The following is a 21,955-nucleotide window of genomic DNA, read 5'->3' on the forward strand; positions in this document are numbered from 1 at the left end:
AGGCTGACCTCTGTGCAGCCTGACAGACACTGTTCATGAGGGTCTAAAGGTGGAGGGGCGTGGCCCTTCAGCCCCAATGGACCAGCCGCTCCTGCTTAATATGAAGATATAAACTCTAGTGTACTAACAAAAAAGGTTGTGCTCCCGGTGCCATCCACAAAGAGGAAAAATAGAGGTGCTGGGCTGATCAGTACTCCTACATCTTTTCAGAAACCCAGGAAGCACAGTGCACGTGCAGTAGTCTTTAGGAATATGGTAACAAGAAACTAACCCCGAGCCTAACTAAAGAAATAAAACAAAGTGAATGTGGTCATCAAAATAGAAGAACATGACAAGGCGATAGAGCCATTTCTTACCTATATAAATTCACATAAAAGTTTATGTATAATCAGGTATAAAAATGTGATGGATAAACAGCAACAGAAATTGAAATACTACTCAAGGTCTGTTTAGCTTTTTTGACAATGATTAGTTTGGGTGCCGTTGTGTTCATTAAGCTTCACATATATTTTATTGAGAAATCTGGGTGCATATTATCAAGCCCAATTTTGCCACTATAGCAGACGTTTTCAGCCAAAAAGCGGCGATTTAAATATCGCTCTATTATCAAGGACACGCTAACGCGTGTTTCCCTGAGTTAGCAGCCGTCTTTTCTCCACTTTGTATGTCAGAAATTATTATCACTAAAGACATGCAAAGTGGGCGTTCCTCAAAGAACAACATGGGTAAACATCGCTAAAACTGCATTGTGATATTTACACATGGATGCCTCAGACCCGCGAATCGATGATCAAAGTCGCTCTAAGGCCTCTTTATCGCAGGATTTTAACCAGGCGCGCAACACCCATTGGGCTCACGGGGCTTCAGCCCCCCACCCCCGTCATGTGTGTCAGCCCGGGCTGACACAGCTTCGTGGGCTGGCGACGTCTAATTGCAGCCGCACCCGAGTACTTCACACGTCTGTTAAAGGCCATTTACTTGTAAATGAGGCTTTTATTATGTTTTCACCCCATCTTACAGCCACTCTGGTTACGGCTGGAAGAATTAGCCCCCCAAAATCTTTTTCAGCCCCCCCTCCCGAAATTTGGCTCTAGTTGCCTGCCTGATTTTAACTCCTGTTATTAATCCGATTTAGCCATCTGTAACATGGGAGGTGGATCTCAGGGCTAAGTCCACACCTGCCTATTATCAAGGTTTACATTATAGCAGGTCATTTTTTGCTGCTTTTCTCACGCTAATGTATGTTATCACCCTCTATCGCTGAATTTCACATCACCTGGGTGAAAAGCGTTAATAATACGTCGCTTACTCGGCGCTGAAATCCAGCGATAGATGGCGATAATGAAAATTGTGCATAATTATCGCATGTGCTTGATAATGTGCCCCTTAGACATTTCTGCAATCTGTGGCAGAGTGTCACAAGTGTGAATCAGAAGAAGTGCGATGAATGCAGTTTCAGGTATAAGATGCAGGTATGATTTGCAGAAGAAAGTTACAAGTGGCGCTTGGGAAGGCTCAAACCAGCAAATAGTCAGGACGTGAATGTTGAACTGATATTCATGATCGCCTTGTGCTTGCCCTTTATTGTGCCACCCTGAGGAGTGAATAGAAGGGCTTATTGGCATGATGAGACCAGCGGTGATTGCACATCAGTGGAGGCGGGCGTAGTAAAGGTGAGGTGTACCCTTCGCACATACTGGCTTTAGGGCATCAACATCGGAAGGGTTTAGAGGGGAACTCCTTACCAATGAGCAGCAGTTGAAGAGAAGAAAGACACTTGAGTAGCAATACAAGCAAAAGTAGACTGTTAAGTGCTATGTTAATAGGATATGCTGTCAAAGTGCAGAGGACATTTTTACATCTGTTGTGAACACTTGGCCAAGAGCAATGACATTATCAGCCTACTCTAGAAAGACTCTGACATGATACTTGGAGAATAACAGTGTTGTACCCCCACCATAGGCTGAGCCACACCCATCGAACTGAAAGAAGAGCTAAACCTAAACCATTATCTTTTCTTATCAGACTCAATTGGCTAAATGGTAACATTGGTCACCTGTATACTATTTATGCAATTTTGTAAAAGTCATCCATTCTTTTAAAGCAAAAATACATTATTAACTAATCCTAGACAGTTTCAAGTTACAAATGAATTTCCTTAAATATTTCTCTAATCTTTGAAAAGCGTTTTTGGCCAATGGAGTGTAGGTGTCCTGTGATAGGTGCTATTGAATATTTGTAAATCACTCCAACCATTAATTGCTGATCATTTTCGGTCACCTTTCCTTGCATAAATTGTCTAGACTGCTCTTGATTCATAACTTTTTATTCGTCATATTTTTTTACGTTTTAATATTAATTTGGTTTAGATGATGTAGTTTTGTGTGTTGATGAAAGGGAGAGGTGTCCCGGCGCTGGGGGCCATCGGGAAGATTAAGCGAGCTATTGCCCAGAGTCACACGGTACTGGGCTAACCCGCCGCTGGCGCCGAGGATCGAACCTTGAACCCCGTGGTCAAGCACCCTGGCCGCTGCGCCACACCTCTTCCACCTCTTGATGTTTTGAGATTCGTGCACAAGAGATACATTCCTCTCTTATTATCCCTCTATTTAAAAATGTGAAAACTATAAAGCATTTGTTCTGAAAGTAACGATGTTCACAAGCCCGTGTGCACATTCATCTCCTTGGGAACTTCTGTCATGTAGTCCTCCCCAGGTCTGACGAATTTCATTTGTAGACAAGAGGCAGAAAGGGAAGTTTTTTCCTAATTGCTGACAAATGAAAGGCACGAAGCAATGTTCTTTTGAGATGCATTTGTCTTAATGCCAGGACTGGATGTGACATGAGCTGTAATCTAATTTCATTTATTGGCAGTGCTTTTAGTAAAGAGTGCGCAGACTACTAGTTACTGCAATTAGGCACAATGCAAAGTGGGAGCCATGCCATACCGCTATGGTGACCTAGAACTTTCGGTGGGGGGAGATCTGTTTTGATGCATGCATGGGTAATATATGTGTGGAAAATCAGCCACATCTGTTTCTCATTTATCCAAGTCCCAGACACCAGCACAGAGGGTTTCCCATGAGTATGATTTTGGTGATGATGTCCAGGTGCTTTTTTTCTGTAACCTCGTGGGCCCCTGGGGTGTTTTCGTAGCTTTGCAATTTGCAAAACTGCTTATTTTGTTGCTGCACCCAGTATTCTCGGAATATAACTGCTGTAAAAAGTCAGCACGCAGGAATGTTTTTAGTTGGGTGGAAAATAGTTTAATATGATTGTGGGTGTATATATTATTGAGTTGGCCCAAAGGCCTGTTTTTCTAATTTGAAGCTCCAGAAAACCTGCTCTTTCTCTTCCCATGTTTACAGTAATTTGAATTAACATGTTTACTTCTGGGTTTTCCATAGTACAAACAACATATCTAGTTGCGAGTCTCCAGAGAGCTTTACAAAGGTTAGCTTGAGGAAGAGTTGGCATTGAAGGTGTAGATTTTTCTGAAGGAGACAGTGTAAGGAGACGCATTGACAAGAGCAAGAGCAAGACCAATGCCAATGGGCACTGTTGGCAGGGAATTAGGGTACCAAATTCCAGTTAATGCTTTATACAGCAGTGCATTGGTAAAGGTTACTGATTCTCATAGTACATTAGTAGAAAATGTTTGGCAAACTGCCGCATTCCAAGCATGCACTTTTTTATTGTATTGGTGTTTGAACATTACTTTCTTACTCCTTGCTAAGCTTACTTTAATTCTAGGTGGCCCTATGACATTATTTACATAGCACATCATATGCCCTAGCCTAGTCATGATGCACTCTGATTTCCCTCGGGTTTATGGCTCCATTCAGAGGCCATGATTGGAAGAATGTAGTGTGACTTATATGGACAATTGTCTGGCAATTGTGTGTCGTTTTCATGCCATTGTGAAAGCACGGTGTGTCAAATATTAACACACACAAGCATGAATTGTTAAGGAGAGTGAGAGAACAGAGGCAGTAGCGCATGCAGATTCTTACCATCTTTAGGGATGGACAGTATCATATGTAGAAAACACTGTTGATGTTCACCTGTGGGGTCCACTAAGGTACATGAAGTCAGGACAGCAGCCTCAGTAGACCCAACCCACTAGAGGCACTGTTGAACCTCCATGGAGTCCTATGCGGAGTCAACCCAGGAGTGATAGAGGGCTGACCCTACTGCTGACAAGCTGAAAGCATCACAGAATATTAAACACAGTCAACCCCGAGCAGCAGTGGACAACCTTTTGCATTGTGATTCACATGGTAATTATGCACTTGTTTGTCTTTGGTTTGGAATGTGTGATTATGGAATGCAGAGTACAAACCTTTTGAACTTTGGCTGTCTTCCTGTGAAGATTTGTTTGAGTGCTGCTAAGATTAAATTTATCATCTTACTCTCGGATGGATTCCTTTCCAACAAATGGCGACAGTGGCATAAGGATGCAGCACAGGAGCGGATTTGCCTCTGAGAACTTATTTCTTCAACTTACTTTGTGATGACGGATCAGCCCCTGAACTGTGGGCCCTTCAGCATTCAACCAATTGTACCACATTCTCCTTCAGGGAGTGTTTTGATTTTTTTGGGGAGGGCGAGCACTTGCCTTTCATGCTTCCCCTGGGGTTCAGTATTGGGAATAGAGCATGTGACTGCTCAACCCTGCCTCGCACTTCCCAGAGCATGACCCAGCATCTACAACAACTCTTAGCTCACGTCGTCGAGTCATCCTGGAAGTGGTTGCACTGGCCACATAATTCCTTCACTGCTTCAAACAGGTCCCGTGCAGTCTGCATGAGCCATAGAAAGCGCACCACACAGCATGATATAACAGAGATTTCACCCACGCGAGTTGTTGGATTTTGCATAGAGTGACACTAAAAGGATGTCACATGAGCAGTTTTTCTTTGACTTTTGCCCCGCTTGCACACACCTGGAATCAGTGGTGTAACAAAAGCCCCCGCAGCCCTTGCATTTTAGGGGGGGGGGAGATTCATGGGGCCCCATCAACTCAGTACCCTGGCCTGAGAGCTTCTGTGTAAGTACGAAAGGGGGGCCTCCATGTACTTTGCAGGGGGGCCTTTCTGTGAAAGCTGGCCTGTACACCAGGTTATGTGTATATTTCCTTAAATAACATCACACATTGTTACCTAATAGATTGACTAACACCATAGTATGTGAATTTATAAAACTTTTTTTAATTATCTTTTTCTCATAAATATAGTATAGTTTTTTTCTTTTACAGTTTGTATACTTTTTTTTAACAATAATTCATAAAATTCAAAATATATATATACAACCAGTCTATATGGCTTCTTATTTTCAATGATACATATTCTAGTACATATATCAGCAAATGATTATCATCTCCAAATACAAAACCGAATCCAACGCGTTTCGGCGAGTAGCCTTCGTCAGGAGTTCTGTATTTTCACTTCATGATTAAGTACTATAATAATAGAAAATTCTCAATTAATTTTTTTTGAAAACAAAACAATCTATATTTAACAACATGTGACATTCATTATCTATATATTTTGCTAGCATTTTTGTCTATGTAGGTTATTCATAGACACCCTCTCCTAGTGCCGACAGTTCTCTACCCTAGAAACCGTCAAACTTTATCTGTACATATTTCTATATATCACTATCTGCATATTTACATTCTACATCTACATATATTTACAGTTTTGTCTCATCTAATTCAACATTCACTCTATATACATTTCTTTCATTTTTATCACAGTTATCTTATCGAAGTCTTTATCTAATGTGGATTCAAATGTCTGTAGATTGAGTCCAAAAATGGACACCATTATATATAGCCGCTGGTCTAAATCAAGGAGAAAAAATAAAGTCTCCTCAATGATATACTGGGCAATGAAGGCCATAGTTTTATGAAGCATACCTTAAGTGTCTTGGTAGTATTTTTATCAGGGGGGCCTCCTCAAGTTTTGTTACGCCAATGATTGGAGTTAGTGTATCATGTCAGCCATCTTAATTTGGGGAAAACATAATTTAACTACATTGATCTGCATACGAAAGATTCTTTTGATTGGTTCATTCCCCTGCCTTTAAGTGAATGGTACATCGTATCACATTTTACAGCGTATTGGTTTGTATGTCCTTGATTTCGCTCTGTTGGTTGAGCAGTCCAGGAAGTGAAGGAAAATAAAGCATTTGGAGCTGTCTGTTCTGGTCAGTATCTCATTTTGATATTTATGTGGAAAGAGTACCTAATAAAGATACAATGCAGTTTGATCCTCAAACAAACATTTTATAATAATAAAATGAGAACCTACTATACCTTGGATGATGAGGTAAGAAGAATGTATCACATACATGATGGCTATTGTGGATGGTTAAGGAGACACTGATGTATGTGAGGAATCATTACTGAGAATGGAATATAGGTTTTAATTCATGACCAACATTGCTCTCAATAGGTTCAAATTCTACACAAGGGCTCAAATGGTGGAGAATTTTTTGATGAGGTTTTGACAGCTTTTTGAGAGCCAGACCCGTATCAATGACATGTAATTTTGGTCCTGTGACTGATGAAATGAATAGGGACCAAATCACGTTTATGTGAAAGACAAAAAAACTCAGGAATAATTGTGAGTCATGGGGGGATCCTACGTTGCAGGATGCCATTTCTATGTTATGTTAAAATTGTTTATATAGCGCAACGTACACAGGGTAGGTTTCTTGGCGCTTGAGGGGCAGAGCGCTACAGGATGGGATGAGTTAGTTGGAATAGGCAGACGAGAATAGCCAAGTTTTAAGCTGTTTCCTGAATTGAAGATGATTATCGATGAGTCGTATAAAAAGAGGGAGAGTGTTCCAAATTCGTTTGAATCTTGGAATGCTCGAAAGATGGTGGCCGGATGACCGGAGGATGCGGGAGGGATTATATTTCCTGATCTTATTAGATATGAACTCAGGACCGGTGTCCTGCAGAGCTTTGTGTACGATGCAGCCTAATTTGAATGCGCTGCGTTGGCTCACAGGGAGCCAGTGGAGTTGTTGCAGCAGGGGTTTGACATGATGGCGGGTGGAAAGTAGAAAAATAAGCCTAGCTGCGTGATTCTGTATCAATTGCAGGAGTTGCACTTGGTAGGCTGGGATACCGGCGTAAAGTGAGTTTGCGTAATCAAGTCTGGAAATGATTAACGCCTGGACCACCAAGATGAATGCATCCTTTGAGAGAAATCTTTTTATCTTCCTTATTTTCTTTAAAATAAAGAAGCAAACAGAAACCACTGAGTTGATTTGTGGATACATAGATAAGTCCTTACTTATCGTTATCCCCAAGCTCTTCGCCGTTGCTGCAGGAACAGGCGGAGATCCCAGTTAGGTGGGCCAAAAATTGGAGTTCCTGGGGTTGGTGTTGCCGCCTGTCAGGATCAGCTCAGTTTTGTTTGGGGTTAATTTGAGCTGGTTCAAGTTCATCCAGTTACTGATGTAGTTCATAGTATCACGCAAGTTGGTTTCTGATGAACTGGTGGGATAAAGGTTGAAGATTAATTGCAGGTCGTCTGCATAATTAGACACCAAAACATTCATCTCCCTCAGAGCAGTGATCAGAGGTTGCATGTAAAGATTGAAAAGGAGGGGGGATAAGGAGGAACCCTGTGGAACTCCACAGGGGAGTCTGCCTTTCGTCGAGCAGTAATGGCTCAGACGGACGGATTGAAACCTGTCTGACAAGAACGACTGAAGTCAAGATGTTATGGTCGACCGTGTCAAATGCGACCGACAGGTCAAGAAGAATTAGAGCCTGAGCAGTATTTTGATCTGCTCCTTTATGAAGTTCATCCATGACCGACAGAATGACCGTTTCGGTCAAATGAGCAGGTCGAAAGCCGGCCTGGTTGGTGGCTAGGTGAGAGGATGCTTCAACAAAGGAGCTCAGACATCCTGCTACATGAGCCTCCAAGATCTTGCTAAGATATGGTAGGAGGGAAATTGGACGGTAATTGCTCATTACCTGAGGGTTTGCGCCAGGTTTCTTCAGTATAGCAAGGATCTCTGCAACTTTAAAGGACTCTGGGACCGAGCCACTGCTAAGTGAAGAGTTGAGAAGGGATATAGGGGGGTTCCGGGCAGGCTGTGAAAGCTTCGCACAAAATGTGGGGGGGACCGCTGTCGAGGGGAGAGCCTGACTTGAATTTGATCATTAGTTCAGAAAAGGAGTCCAAAGTGATAGAAGAAAATTGGTTGAGAGCCATGGGGGTTTAGCTGATCGGAAAGAGTGTACTGGGAATATGAGGGATGCTCGCTTTTATTACAGTAATTTTTTCAAAAAAATAGTGATTTAATGAGTCACAGAGCTGCTGAGATTGCTCAGGCTGTGCAAACACTCTAGCCCATCCCGTGATTTCCTCTACAATTGAGAAGATCTCTTTTGATTTATTGGCTGAGTTCGTTATTTTTGCGGAGATCTCCTCAGTTTTGCATGAGAGAATAGAAGATTTATATTCTCTAAGGAGAAGTAGGTACATTAGTTTAAGTGCAGGATTGTAGTGTCTTCTCCATTTCCGTTCGGGTTGTCGGAGTTTTAATTTGGTTTCTTTCAGCTCTGGGGAAAACCACTTTTGGGCATCATGAGGTCTTCGTGATTTGATCATTTCTAGAGGGGCGTCTATATCGCATGCATTCTCTAGCCATAAGGTGAGGTTTATAGATTGGCTGGAGGTTGCGCTATCTTGAGTCTGGGGCACTGTGTTGGCTAATATAGTATGACATTTCTCAATGTTTGCTTGATTCCAGTCCCTGGCTTTCATACTGCCAGGCTTGGAAGTGACAACTGCGGTGGCACCCGAAATCGTAAATGTGATCAAATAGTGGTCGGACCACACGCAGGGAAGAATTGTTCTGGGTGAGATAACTAGGTTCTGAGTCCACACTTGATCTAAGATGTGTCCCTTGTTATGCGTGGCTGTGTGTATGTGCTGAGTGCAGTTTAGGCTGGCCAGAGTTTCAGTAAATTCCCGAGATGTCGAGTCTTCCTTGCTGTCCTCCGGCCAATAATTAAAATCGAAGACTATCAAGACCCTAGTGTGGTTAATCACAAGTTGCGCAGTCAGATTCCCAAATACTTGGGGAAATGAGGGCATGGATTGGGGTGGGCGGTACACGACCATGCATACTAAAGAAAACTGGTATGATTCCAGTTTTATTGTTAGAATTTCTGTGTGCGGAACTTGAGTGGTAAATGGCAAAAGCTTTAGAACTATCAAAAAAATAGATGTAATCTGTGAAGAATAGTAGTATGCAAGTGGGCTGTGCTGAGGATATATGTGTAGTTAATTGTCCAGATGAGTGCCGCATGAAAGTGTGCAATGTAGGAGGTCCTCGTTCAAATTATGCTAATGTGTCTAAGAAAACAGAAACATGTGGTGCATGCGACAGGTGTGGTAGCAACACACACATTGCTTCTTGTGCTTGGTGTCCTGCCTTAAGTAACGAATGCAAAAAATGTCGTTGAGTGGGACATTTTGCATGCGTTTGCATGGAGGACAAAAAGGGTACCATGCAAATGCATGGTAAAATGTCATGTTCTACAGAAGTGAAGGAAACAAAGTCCTTTTGTGAGTGTGTTAAGGTTACAGTGAATGGAAGGGGAATCATGTTGTCCATTGAGGAGAATGGGAAATGTGAATCATACCAAATGGTAAAAAGGCCACCTAAGTGTGTGGTTCATATAGTGGGTATTGAGCTGGAACTTATCGCTGATTCTGGCTCCCCGTGCACCATTATTACCAGCACAGAACGCTAAAAGGTGCATGCCTGTGCGGCCGCTCATCTTCATTCTTGATGCTGCGCAGAGATAGATTTACAGCCCGTACATTTTTCATGTAGCAGATCAGGGCTCAAGTCGGGGTACCACGCGGGTGGACGGCGACCCCCCACTTATTTTACCGGGTGGACGTCGTCCCCCCTGACAAACAGCTGGACATCACTCTTTGGCCTCTCTGGGACAAGATCGGAGCTCACAGCACGCTGCTCACACGCTGACTTCTCAGATGCAATCGCATCTAAGGGGTGAGCGAAGGGAGGCAATGAGCCCGATGGTGCAAGCCACCTTTTGTGACGTCACTTCCCGTCGTGATGTCACTTCCGGGGACAGCGTCTCCCCACTTCTGTTTTTTAGGACTTGTGCCCTGTAGCAGATGACTGATAAATGCTTCTTTATCAACATACTGTCATTTGTTTATGCGAGCTGGTAAACGGTTGCATTTTAGGCTAGCTTTCCTTTTATTGAAACTGTAAAGGTTTCAAAGGTCAGAAAGGGAAAGCAGCATGTCTAGTTTCTAACAACATGCAAAATCACGTTTTTATTTTTAAATGCACCAGTTAGATTTCGGCTTTTTCTTTGGAATGGTGATATTTCTCATTAAATAAGCTTCTCTTTAACACAAATATACATTCTCGTGTCTTCCTTTCTAGACAGAAGCATTGCTCTGTCCTTTTTAATGTTTTAAATAAAGTTATTTCAGCTTTTCAAAATAAACTGAAGAAATTGGTTGCTGATAAGAACAGACCCTTTGGCATTTTTTTTTGCTTCGGGTAAACAGACAGACAGATAGATGGATATAATAGTACAATATCCAAAATAAGATGGTTGTAACTAAGTTTGTGCTAAGTACTGCTGAAGACTCTTCGCTGCTACGTCTGTGTGGACCTGCAGCAAATCCATATTTCCCGGCACAAAAACATATGCTTTTCTGCCAATGTATCTCCGTACTGACCAGGAGGACATCTCAATCCTGACTATTGTCACACAGGCACAGACACATAGTATACTAAGAGAAGTTTTAGAACTTGATACTGGGGTCAGACTCAGCTCTCTTCTGTAGGAAAAGTATACTTAATACATTTCCATGTCAAATTTAACTCCTCATGTCTGTGATTGTCAATGTCTAGGAACTTGTTCTTTAGATGACATGGTAACTTAGATGCAGTGATGTAAAATGACTTGCCTGGGATCACACATTTCGGCGAAGAGGAGAATGTAAAACAGAAATAGTCAATTATTGAAGGCGGAAGAGTGAATATTGGTGCATCATGGCAATTAGGTATGGCTTTTAGCATTTCACTCATTTGTGTATTTTTTTCTCTACTATTTTTACTTTAATCTTCAACCATTTGTACAACACCTGCTATATTTAGGCTATGAGGTGCCTAACAAACGATAGCATTAAAAATTATGTATGTGTATTAGTGTTTTTCATGTGTGCATCAATAGGTGTTTTTGGGAAGCGCTGTGCTAATTGTGCTAGGTATGTCTACAGGCCCGATATGGCAATACCTAAACGGACTGAGGCAGCAGAAAAAATATAAATCCATGTCTCTCAACCTAGACGAGATGCTTGCTGTTTATACTGCCCAAATTTATTTCAAGAATGCTGATATGTAAAAGGGATATAAATCCACATTGTGATAAGTGATTTCAGTGGAAGAGAGCAAGAGAGACCTGAAAGAGGAAGACGATTGTAACAGTAGGATACAGAAGAGGCAGAGGAACCTAAGGTAAGGAATACAAGGCACAAAGAATAAAGAATGGGTGACAGAGAAAGAAAGGAGGGAAAGACTTAGAGAGATAAAAGGGAAATTGAGAGAGGGAAAGCCGGCAAACTGCTAAATTAGGTGAAGCAGACACAACAAGTGAGTCTATATATGAGATTTAAAGAATATAACATCTGTGCCACTATACATGGCTCACAGATTTTGCAATGAACTAATGGGAATTTATCGTAAACCATTTACTTTATAGAAAGTCCTCAAATCACTCTACAGAGTGCATTTTAAAATCCTTTCTATTGTTGGCCAATATTTATAGCACCCTATTATTTCTTTGCATCGTTTTTAATAATAGTACACCCCTTCAAGGACATGTTGACCCTGTCCTATCAAAAGGTGGTCTGCTGAGAAGTGTTAGTACTATGAAAAGTATACAAGGGCTCTTCAGCAGTGCTGCTTCCAATATGAGTTAATTTCATCTAGGCAACAGCCTTACACTGTGGAGCCTTATCCATCTAATGACCTTTAGTTTACTATAATAAATTCTCAGCGTAAATAAGCGTGAGAGAGAAAATATGTCTATTTGTATGTGCAACCAAGGTTAGCTACATGCTGAAGAGAAGGTGGTGGGTCTTCTACTAGATGTTTGGACCTTTATCACCATTTCAATTGCTATGCACTGTGCCTACTCTGCCAAATGGTATGTGCAGCGCTGGAGGAGAAGGACAAACTACAATGAACAGGTAGGCTAGAAAATAACTTCTAGATCTCTGTCAGTACTTGCTTGCATCTGTTTTTTATGATTTGAGATGAAGACAGTGCTCCCACCCTGAGCACAGTCATCCCCAAGCCACCTTTCACAAATCCTAGTGGTCTAGCCCTACTGTGACCATTTGTCATGCTGCTAGCAGTCTTTTCTAGACCTCATTGTGCAGTCCTTCCTGCAAGGACTGCTGACAGTATGAGGCAGTCCTGCCCCCATCTCTATCCATTTGTTTAGAGCTGCCTTCTAAATCTCCATTCAGTTCCAGTGGAAAATCCATATTTTCCCATAAGCTTTGCTCCACTGTAAGCTGTGCTTATTTGTGCTGATGGTTGCAGGAGTGGCCCACCAGCACTTTTGTTTGGGGACCAAAACATATTTTTAATTATCAGAATTATCAAAATAGTACAAAAGGGAGAAAGAAGGGCTGAAAAACAACATTGAATAGGGAGATAAACAGATGGGGAGAGTACTGTGGTGTATGAAGTAAGCATTAGGTCAATCAAGAGAAGAGAAACTTTGTATTCGGCAACCCCGACATTCAAAAGTGGCACTGGTGGGCTTCTGAGGAAAAGGTGGGCATAGCCCTTGTTCTTTCACAAATGAAGTAGTACTTATGAGGTAACATTGTAGCCATATAAGATCAGTGTTACCAGCTAAATATCCAATTTGTATTTCAACAATGGTCTCAGAAATAGTCCCATAACCAATGTGAAGTCCCACTGTAATTTTTCACAATAGTCACTGATCAAATATACTTCAAAACATAACTCTTATTTTCCCCAAGACCCCAGAAAGTCTCTGTAAAGTTCTTCTTAAATCTCATTAGGTTTGACCAAGGGTCATTCCTGTGTGCTTTTGCTAGTATGATTGCCAAAGATGTCCTAATTACAATGTCCAAATTCCAAGAGGAACAAACTCTATAAAGTTCTATCTAGGTTTAACCAATATTATTTCCCACTGTAATTTCAAGTAAAGGATATTAATAATAAAAAGTAACACCAGAAATATGTTTGCTTTAAAATGTTACAATTCTGTGCCACTTTATATTGTACTGATGGGAAACCCAGTCCCTGTCCCTCTCTGTGGTAACATCTGGGGACCATACACCTCAAAGCAGGTATTTATGTTACAATCTTGATTCCATACACAGTTGAATGAAGTGCGCTCACAAACACTTTGCTTCAGCACAAAAACAAAAATAATTTGAGGGAACATTGATTACCAGAGAATTATATTTCCTTGAAAAGTTTGGTGGTATGATGGACAATAAATGTTGAAAGCCTTGACAGCTCTACCATCGATATAGAAGAATATGTGAGCGTTGTATTGGAATCCAAGAGTAGGCACGCCCAGATTAAACTGTATGTGGCTGTAAGAGCTGTAAGAGCTGTAAATGTTCTAGGGTGGAGAGATCAGTGGAAGTTGGGGACAATATTAAATCCCCAAAGTAGTGAGCCTGTGTTACTGCTTGCAAGGGAAGTGATGAACAGGTACTATGCATTGACGAAGGAAATGAGGAAAAAAAAATCATGGAACAATTTCCAAATGGTTTCAGTAAGTAATTGAGTAAATTAAGAGACAGAAGATACAAATAAAGAGAACTGCAGTACCTGAGAAACATAAACTAAGGGGGTACCAATAAATATCACAGAGGAGTTAAGGGAAGAGTTGAATGAGTTGATTAGGAATGGTATAATTGAAAACGTCGAGTCATCTGAGTGGGTCCCTCCAATAGTTTGGGCTCGTGAAGGAGCTCAAATGTTAAGATTGTGTGTGGATTTGAGGGCCTTACATGCTAATATTTTAGTTGATTGCCACCCATTGCCCAATATCAACAAAGTGGTATCTATGTTAGAAGGTGCCAACATTTTCTCTCCTTCAGATATGAGGTTGGCGTACCATCAGATTGAGCTCACTGATGTTTATAAGCAATTGATAGCATTCATTACACCACAAGGATTATACCAGTTCAACAGAATGGCCTTTGGATTAGCCTCAGCAGCCTGTGTGTTTCAGAGGGCAATGTTTCATATTGTCAGGGATATTGATGGTTATGTAAAATGTTTCCAGGATTGCAGGAGATATCCTAATATTTTCAAGGAATGAAAAGTAACACCTTCATCACATTTTCTAAGTATACAGTAGGCGGGAAAAACATATGTTGACCCTTAAAGGATCAAAATACAATATGTTTATAAATTCGGTAGAGGACCTTGTTTGGTGATGGAGTGGTGCCCAAGAAATCTAATGTAGATGCTATTGTAAAAGAATCAGCACTACCAACAAGGAACAACTTTTGTCTTTGGCTGGAGTGTGTGAATATTAATGTAAATTCATTAAGGACTTTGCCACAAAAATGGAGCCAAAAATATGTCATCAATATGTCGATCACCAAGAACCTACTAGTGTCTGGATATAATGCTTGTACTTACTGCCTGATTGTTTTGTGCCTTGATTTCTTTAGAATAAAAAATCATTTTAAAAAAACGGAACCAATAAGATAGCTATTGAGGCAGAGAGTTGAGTTTGTTTGGTCTGCGAGACAGCAGCTGGCATTCAATAGCATTAAACAAGACATTGTGAGAACCCTCATGTTGAAACCTTTCTGCATGAAAAAGGAATGGGTAATCACAGTGAATAAGCAGTATGTACCGAATAGGTGGGTTTTTAACTCAGTGGTGTGGGAAAGAGCAATGAATTGTTGCTTTTGCTTAAGGTACCTTGAATGACAGTGAAAGACGGTATACCCTGACTGAGAGAGAGTTATTGATGTGTGTCTGGGTGATGGAACATTTCAGAAATTATGTGTCGGTAGCAAGTTTTTCTTGAGGAGTGGTTACTAATGGTGGAGGGTGGAACTCAAAAGCACATATTGCTTGACTTACCTCAAGATTGCAGGAGTATGCTTTCAAAGCATGCTTTGTTCTGGGGAAGAAAATGTTACAGCTGACTGTTTATCGCATTTGCCATGTCAGCAAACTGATGGAGCTGGTGCGGTAAATGATTTTGCTATTACTAACACTAACACTATTAAGGACATTGTGAAACCTGAGCTTGAGGAGATTCCTGAAGAATACTGGAATGAGTGTGAAATGAGGGGTGGGTTGTGGCAGACAGCCAAGAAATGTGTGTTAGAGGGTTGTCCCCAAAAAATGGGAGGTCAGACCTGAGTTGCTGCCATTGTATAAGGTAGCTGTTGAGTTGGAAATTAAAGGGGAACTTTCATTTAAAGAGGGAAAGTGCATTTTTCCGAGTGATATACAAGAGGTTATTTTGAAACTAGCTTATAAACAACATCCTGGGATGTCTGCAATTAAATATTTAGTGTAGACATACTTGGATAGACAAGATGGTGGACAGAACAGTGAGAGATGTGTAGTAGTGAGAAAATGTTGAAGGGCAGTCCCGTGACGTTGAAGCCTGTAACGTGGCCTGAGTTTTTCTTGGGAAATAGTAGGTTTATACATATCAGGACCGTTCAAGTTTCTTTGCAACATGACCCTACTGCAAGCAGTGTTCAACCACCAGGGAGTATTATATAGAGTCAACATAGGAATGACAGAGGACCATCCTCCCTGGAAGCACTATGAAGGAAGTATTATATAAAGTCCATTTAGAAGCAGCAGGGAACTGCCCTACTTCAGGCCCATGTAAACCAGGAATTAATTAAGTGAGTCAATCCAGAAGCAACAAAAGACCGACCTCACTGCAAGCACAGTTAAGTCATCAGGTTTACTGTATAGAGTCAGTCCACTATGTAGCGTCTTCCCAGCCTGGGTACCCACCAATGACCATGCAACACACGGAGCTTTGTATTACATGACTTTATTCTGCCTTTATTCTGCTGCGTGTAACTGCAAACTAAACATTCTAAAACTACCTTTCATGGCATTGCGCTTAGACACCTACGTCACAGCTCTACGGAATCCATTAGTAGGCAAAAGTTCACGTCATAAAATATTGCAAGACGCTACATCTCCCTCTCTGTTAAATAAAAAAATAAAAAAATGTATAAGTCAACTATATATATATATATGTATATATATATATATATATATATATATTTTTTTTTTTATTTTTTTTTTTGCAGCAAGCAAAAATAAATGATGACACAAAATCACAAATGATGACATCAAGGCCATAAATATACATAGTTGGCGAAAGGCTTTATATGGAAACTCGATAAAGGTTTTTTAGACAAAGCTAAAAGTAAACTACCCCTCCCACAATGCCTCCTAACTGGTTACATGGGTTTGAGGGTATATATAATAGAATCTAACAACGGACTTGTAACTACCGTGATCAGGAACATTTACTGTTCGAAACGCGTAGGTGAAGGAAGTTTGTTTGAGCTGGAATAAATCGCTTGAAAACAACCGAGAAGAGTGCGGCGTACTTATTTTTTGCTTGAAATATATATATATATATATATATATATATATATATATATATATATATATATATATATACACAATCACATTTCTTCAATCAACCTTCCCAGCGCTTTAATTATTCAACCTGATCTGGTTACTGGAAGCTATCATCTTCATCATCAGATATCTTTGAAGAGGGAGAAGAAGCAACATCAGTCACTGGGGTTTTGGGTTCAGTCTTTCTTTCAACATCTTGGTCAAAAGACCGATTACTCAAAAGTGAGAAGCGTCTAGGGTAATAGACTTCCCAGGACACTTGACAGTCATCATATGTCCCTTGGTGGATACAAAGTGGAAAGGTGCAGCATTATATGGAGCATCAGATTTTCTCCTTCACCGTTGGAGGGTGATCCCTACTCATGCCTTAAAACTCAATGTTCTTTGCATGTCACTTCATGTCAGCATAGGCTTTCATCTTTTTCTTGTTAATCAATATTTTCATTTGAGTTGTATTCTTGCCTCCTTCTCCTTGTTAATCAATATTTTCATTTGAGTTGTATTCTTGCCTCCTTCTCTTTTGTTGGTCCATTGAGGTCACTTGGTTGTCATTAGTCTCCCGAACATCAAAGTCACAGGACATTTGCCTGTTGTTGAGTGAAGTGTTGAACAATATGCTTGCCAGGTGGAATTCAACACCGTTTGCAAATTCAGCCTCTCAAGAGATGCACACTGTATAACTTTCTTTAGCGTATGCATAAAATACTCAACAAGTCAATTGACATGCAGCCACGAAGGAGTACTCTTCTGATGCTTTACATTCACATGCTCCACATAATCCTTGAATTCTCGACTGTTGAACAATGGGGTATTATCAGATATCAAACTGGCTGAAACGCCTATGTTGTGAAAATGCAAAAATGCCTCTCAATGACTCACTCATAAATTGTGGATGAGAGATCCTCCATTAATAGAACTCAAGAGTACTTTTCCACAATTACCTTCAGATGATGTCCATTGTCGAGTGGACAAAAGAAGCTGATGGCTATTCTCATCCATGCATGCTTAGGGAGTTCTGACATTGTAAGAGTATGTTGATCAATGACTGTGGAGAGGCACTTACATAGATGACAGGCCTTGAGTTAATTTTCAACCCCCTCATCTAAATGTGGAAACCAAACTCGATCTCAGAGAGCTCTCTTGGTGCCAACAATTCCACAATGTCCTTCGTGAGCCACTTCAATTATTTTCTGTCTTAAACTCCACGGAATTAGGATTCTCAACCCTCACAGTATAACTCCTTCCTGAGTTATAGACAATTCATCTTTGATGTTTTTTGTTCTTTTGGTATTCCACGACTGATGTGTAATTATATCTTTCAACTTCAGCATCTCACTATGATGGCTCATGGTAGTGATGGTATGGGCTAACGATATGGCAGCTGGCGTATTTGACTGTACAATAAAATTAATGAAGGCGTCAGTCGTCTTGAATAGAGTATCTTGACCCAATTTAGGCACTCTGGAAAAGTAGTCAGCAGGGTTTTGATCTATCCCTGGACGATGTACAATGGCGTAATTATACTTTTGTAACCGGATTCCCTACCGTTCAATGCAAGGAGGCATCTTGGCTTTTGGATTGCCAAAGATAGTCAATAAAGCTTGATGATTAGTTGCGATCATAACAGGCCTTCCATACAGGAATACATGGAAATGTTTACAAGCCCATAAAACAGTTAAACTTTCTTTCTCCAGTTGAGAGTTAGCACGGTCTATCTGGGACAAACTTCTGCAGGCATATGTCAGAATATGCCTTCGAGCACGGGGGGTCCATTGTGCTGTACAGGATAGTGCCTAGCCCAACAGGGCTAGCGCCAACAAACTTTGCACGATTTAATTGCGTTATCATGTCAGCAATGTGTGGATCTCGATGTTCTCATTCGATTGCCTTGTTTGCTTGGTGCATATCAATGCATATGCATACAGCTCCTTCAGTATCCTTTTTGGGAACTACAACTATGGGAAAATCCATGGCATTGGACCAGTTGAACACTCAATAATGCCATGCTTAAATAATAATTCAAGTTATTTTTTAATAGCTTCTTGTAAATGTAGAGCAACTTGTCTATGTCTCTGAGAAACAGGGACATCGTCATTAATGTGTAACTTTACTTTCATAATCTTTAGCTTTCCCAAACCGTGAAACAATTAAGGAAATTGACTCACTCTTTTGTGATGAGCATTCATATTGTAATTCACAAAACTCAGTCCCGCATCAGCAGCTGTACTGAAACTAAGCAGACAGACATTTGCAGCTGTACCTTGAAGCGCATGGATGGGTGCCTATACTTTAGTTTTCTTGTGTTTCAATGTCACTACAAAGGAAACTTCACGTTTTATAGGCATCAATGTAGTCTGAGTATACACTTTGGTTTTCAATGGTGGAAGTTGAGGCAATGGAAACAATTAATTGTTTTTCTCTTCAGGCAATATTTTTATTGATGTGCCACTGTCGATAATGAAAGGTACCGATCTTTCATTTATTTTCAATGTAATTTTTGGATAATGTTTGAATGACTTTGGTGCTTTGGCATGTCAACTTTTCTTTGACTGATATTTGTCCTCGCAAACAGCCATTTCGACATGTGCACTTTTCTCTGGGGTAAACATTGACTGGGCGCAACCGTCTTTCTCACATTCAAAGAATACGAGGTGGATCAACTGTTTGACAATGATTTTGATGACAACTGACTACGTTCTGTGTCAATTTGCCTCAACTGATGTTGCCGATTGGCCTTGTGGGGATGCCTTGAACGCTGATTCTGGAATGTTCTAGTGGCCATGACACACTTGCTTTTTTCTTCACTTTACAAGCCATCACAAAATAGTTTTCTTTCCCACAGCCTTTGCATATCTGTCCAAAGGTGAGAAATTTACCTTCATGTGTAAATGAAAATCCACATCTTAAACTTAACTTCTTTTTACTTGTAGACAGCACCTTATATCCTTCAGTCTTTTGTTTTGGCTCACTTTTTATGCTCAAGACTGATTTACTCTGGGCACCCCGGCCTCCATGTCAGCAGCTAGTCTTTCAGCATGCTCCTCAGCTCTGGCAGCCATCAACACTTGCTCCAGAATTATGGCAGATTTACAACCCCCCTGTGCCACCATAACATCACTTTTTGTGATGTACTGGAGGCGCATTTCTCTTCTCCATATTTACAAGGAGAGGAAAATCCACCCTGCGTGAATTTTCCTCTCCTTGTAAATAAGGCTCTTTCACACACATCACTTTGCGTGGAAGGGGCGTTCCATGGGTGTTGCTGTGGGTGTTCCCACGCAACACCCATTGAACAAGACACATTTCCAGATTCACGAGCAATCATAAATCTGGAAATGTGTGTCAATGCTACGCCTTCCCAGGGGAGGCGTAGCGAGGCGCAACAAGAAGAAATGTTTTCATTTCTCCTAGTTTTTTCCTCTTTCAATACCTACTGCATTCTACAGCAAGCAAAGAGAAAAATGCTTGTAGTGATTTTTCTGTGCAGGAAGGTGCCCCTTCCTGCACAAAAAAATCTTGGGTGCCTGCACCGGCGCATTGCTTGCATTTTGTGCGCCAGCACAGGGGAGAGCACAGGAATGCGACATATTATTATAAATATGTTGCATTCCTGTGCTTCGGAAGTGCTGCAGCATGATGCAGCCAAAGGGCTTGCGTTGCTGCGCTGCAGCACTTCCTTGTAGATCTGCCCCTACGAGTTTCTCTCAGCATTCGTTGTCTGAATGATTCTGACAAGCAACCATCAATAACTCTAAGTCACATAGCTTTCTCTTAATTAAATTTACAGTGTTTGATAAGCATATCAAGTTTCTCCACAAATTCATCAATGTTTTCACCAACTTTTTAGTGTTTTTGAATGAAAATGTATCTTTCGTAATCATCGTTTGGTACTGGTTTGAATTTGAGATTCAGCTTTACTTTGATCTGACAATGTGTAATTTCTTCGTCAGTTCGCTGCATTTTCTTTATGACTTCTTTCTCACCATCATCAGCAAGACTTTTGAGATACTTGATAATTATTTTTATCAGTCTCTTCAAGTGCTTCAATGAAATCATCAAATGTCTCTATCCATGCAGACTATCTATAGCCAATATTTAGTTTTTTTGGGCGTATCGAAAGGTGCTGGTGGTTTCAAGGATATAGCAGCGTTGTAGACCAGTGTGGAACTTACTGACACCTCAGGTGGATCCCTGGCACTGGGTGTCTGCAACTCATCTGTGAGACCTTGTGCTGTCCTGGCCTCTGAGTAATCTCTTATGAGAGCTAGAAACGTGACTTTCTGTGCAACCATCTGAAACATTTCACTATTCTGAGAGTCGTTCTCTGCTCCTTATTTTTTGACGACCTGTGAAGTTGTTCTGAGCCCCACTCGGCAACTTTTTGAATGGGTCGGTTCAAATATGGACGGCTCCATAAGCACAACTCAGAACGTGTCCCTTGAGCCAACTTCACTGAGTGCAGTAGTATGATGACCCCTTCAGGTCAGTAAGTCATTTACTTCTTTTTGTCTAAGTGTCAATTTGCATCTTGTAACAGCTGGTTGATCTCCACCTTGCAATGCTTCTGTTCACAGCATTATTTAGTAAATGATGATTATCGACGGCTGTGCTTCATAAACCAGGTTGAATCGGCTTTCAACATTAACACTCCATATATTGTACAATTTTATCTTGTGTGTCAGTGAAGTACATTTATGTATGAGTTGACCAGAAGGTTCATGACCATTAATCTTTAAATCCTTTGCAATGCTTCTGTTGTCTTTATTTGCTTTATAGCGGCTGGTGTTGTGCTTTGACTCCACGTGCATGAAGCAAGCAACCCCTTTCTCCTCTGTTTTTTCCATATGTTACCCAGCCACCATGTTTCCTGGCCTACAGCACTAACAACCTGCGGATAGGTAATTTACCCACAAAAAGAAGATATCTTGTCTAGCATGCCTGACACAGTGGATCCACCATCATGCCAACAAGCAGCTGCTGCAATTGACGTCACATTAGAGTGTCCAGGGAGGCTTAGTCTACTGGGCCATCTCTTCGATGCCAGAGAACAGAGTGGGTAATCAGAGTGCGGCACAATGAGTATTCACCCCTCAGTGACATACAGCTAAGTTCTTGAATATCTCCTGCATGGATGTGAGGAAAATTGAATTTTGCCTTGCCATGTGTGCCTACGTGTTCCCCATCCTATGTTATATGTACATGATCGATATGCATATATCCC

At 41.0% G+C, this 21,955-nt stretch overlaps 1 long non-coding RNA gene across 1 annotated transcript in view; it reads right to left on the reverse strand.

Annotated features, from left to right (window-relative positions):
* Positions 1–5,231: 5,231 nt before the first annotated feature.
* LOC144824144 (uncharacterized) overlaps positions 5,232–21,955 on the reverse strand; it is a 173,997-nt gene continuing 157,273 nt past the window's right edge. Inside the window, exon 3 of the long non-coding RNA XR_013608909.1 lies at positions 5,232–5,461. This is a non-coding gene — a long non-coding RNA (uncharacterized LOC144824144). The remainder of the gene's footprint in view (positions 5,462–21,955) is intronic.

Source organism: Lissotriton helveticus, chromosome 3_1 (assembly GCF_964261635.1).
Source record: "Lissotriton helveticus chromosome 3_1, aLisHel1.1, whole genome shotgun sequence".
NCBI classification, from domain to species: Eukaryota; Metazoa; Chordata; class Amphibia; order Caudata; family Salamandridae; genus Lissotriton; species Lissotriton helveticus.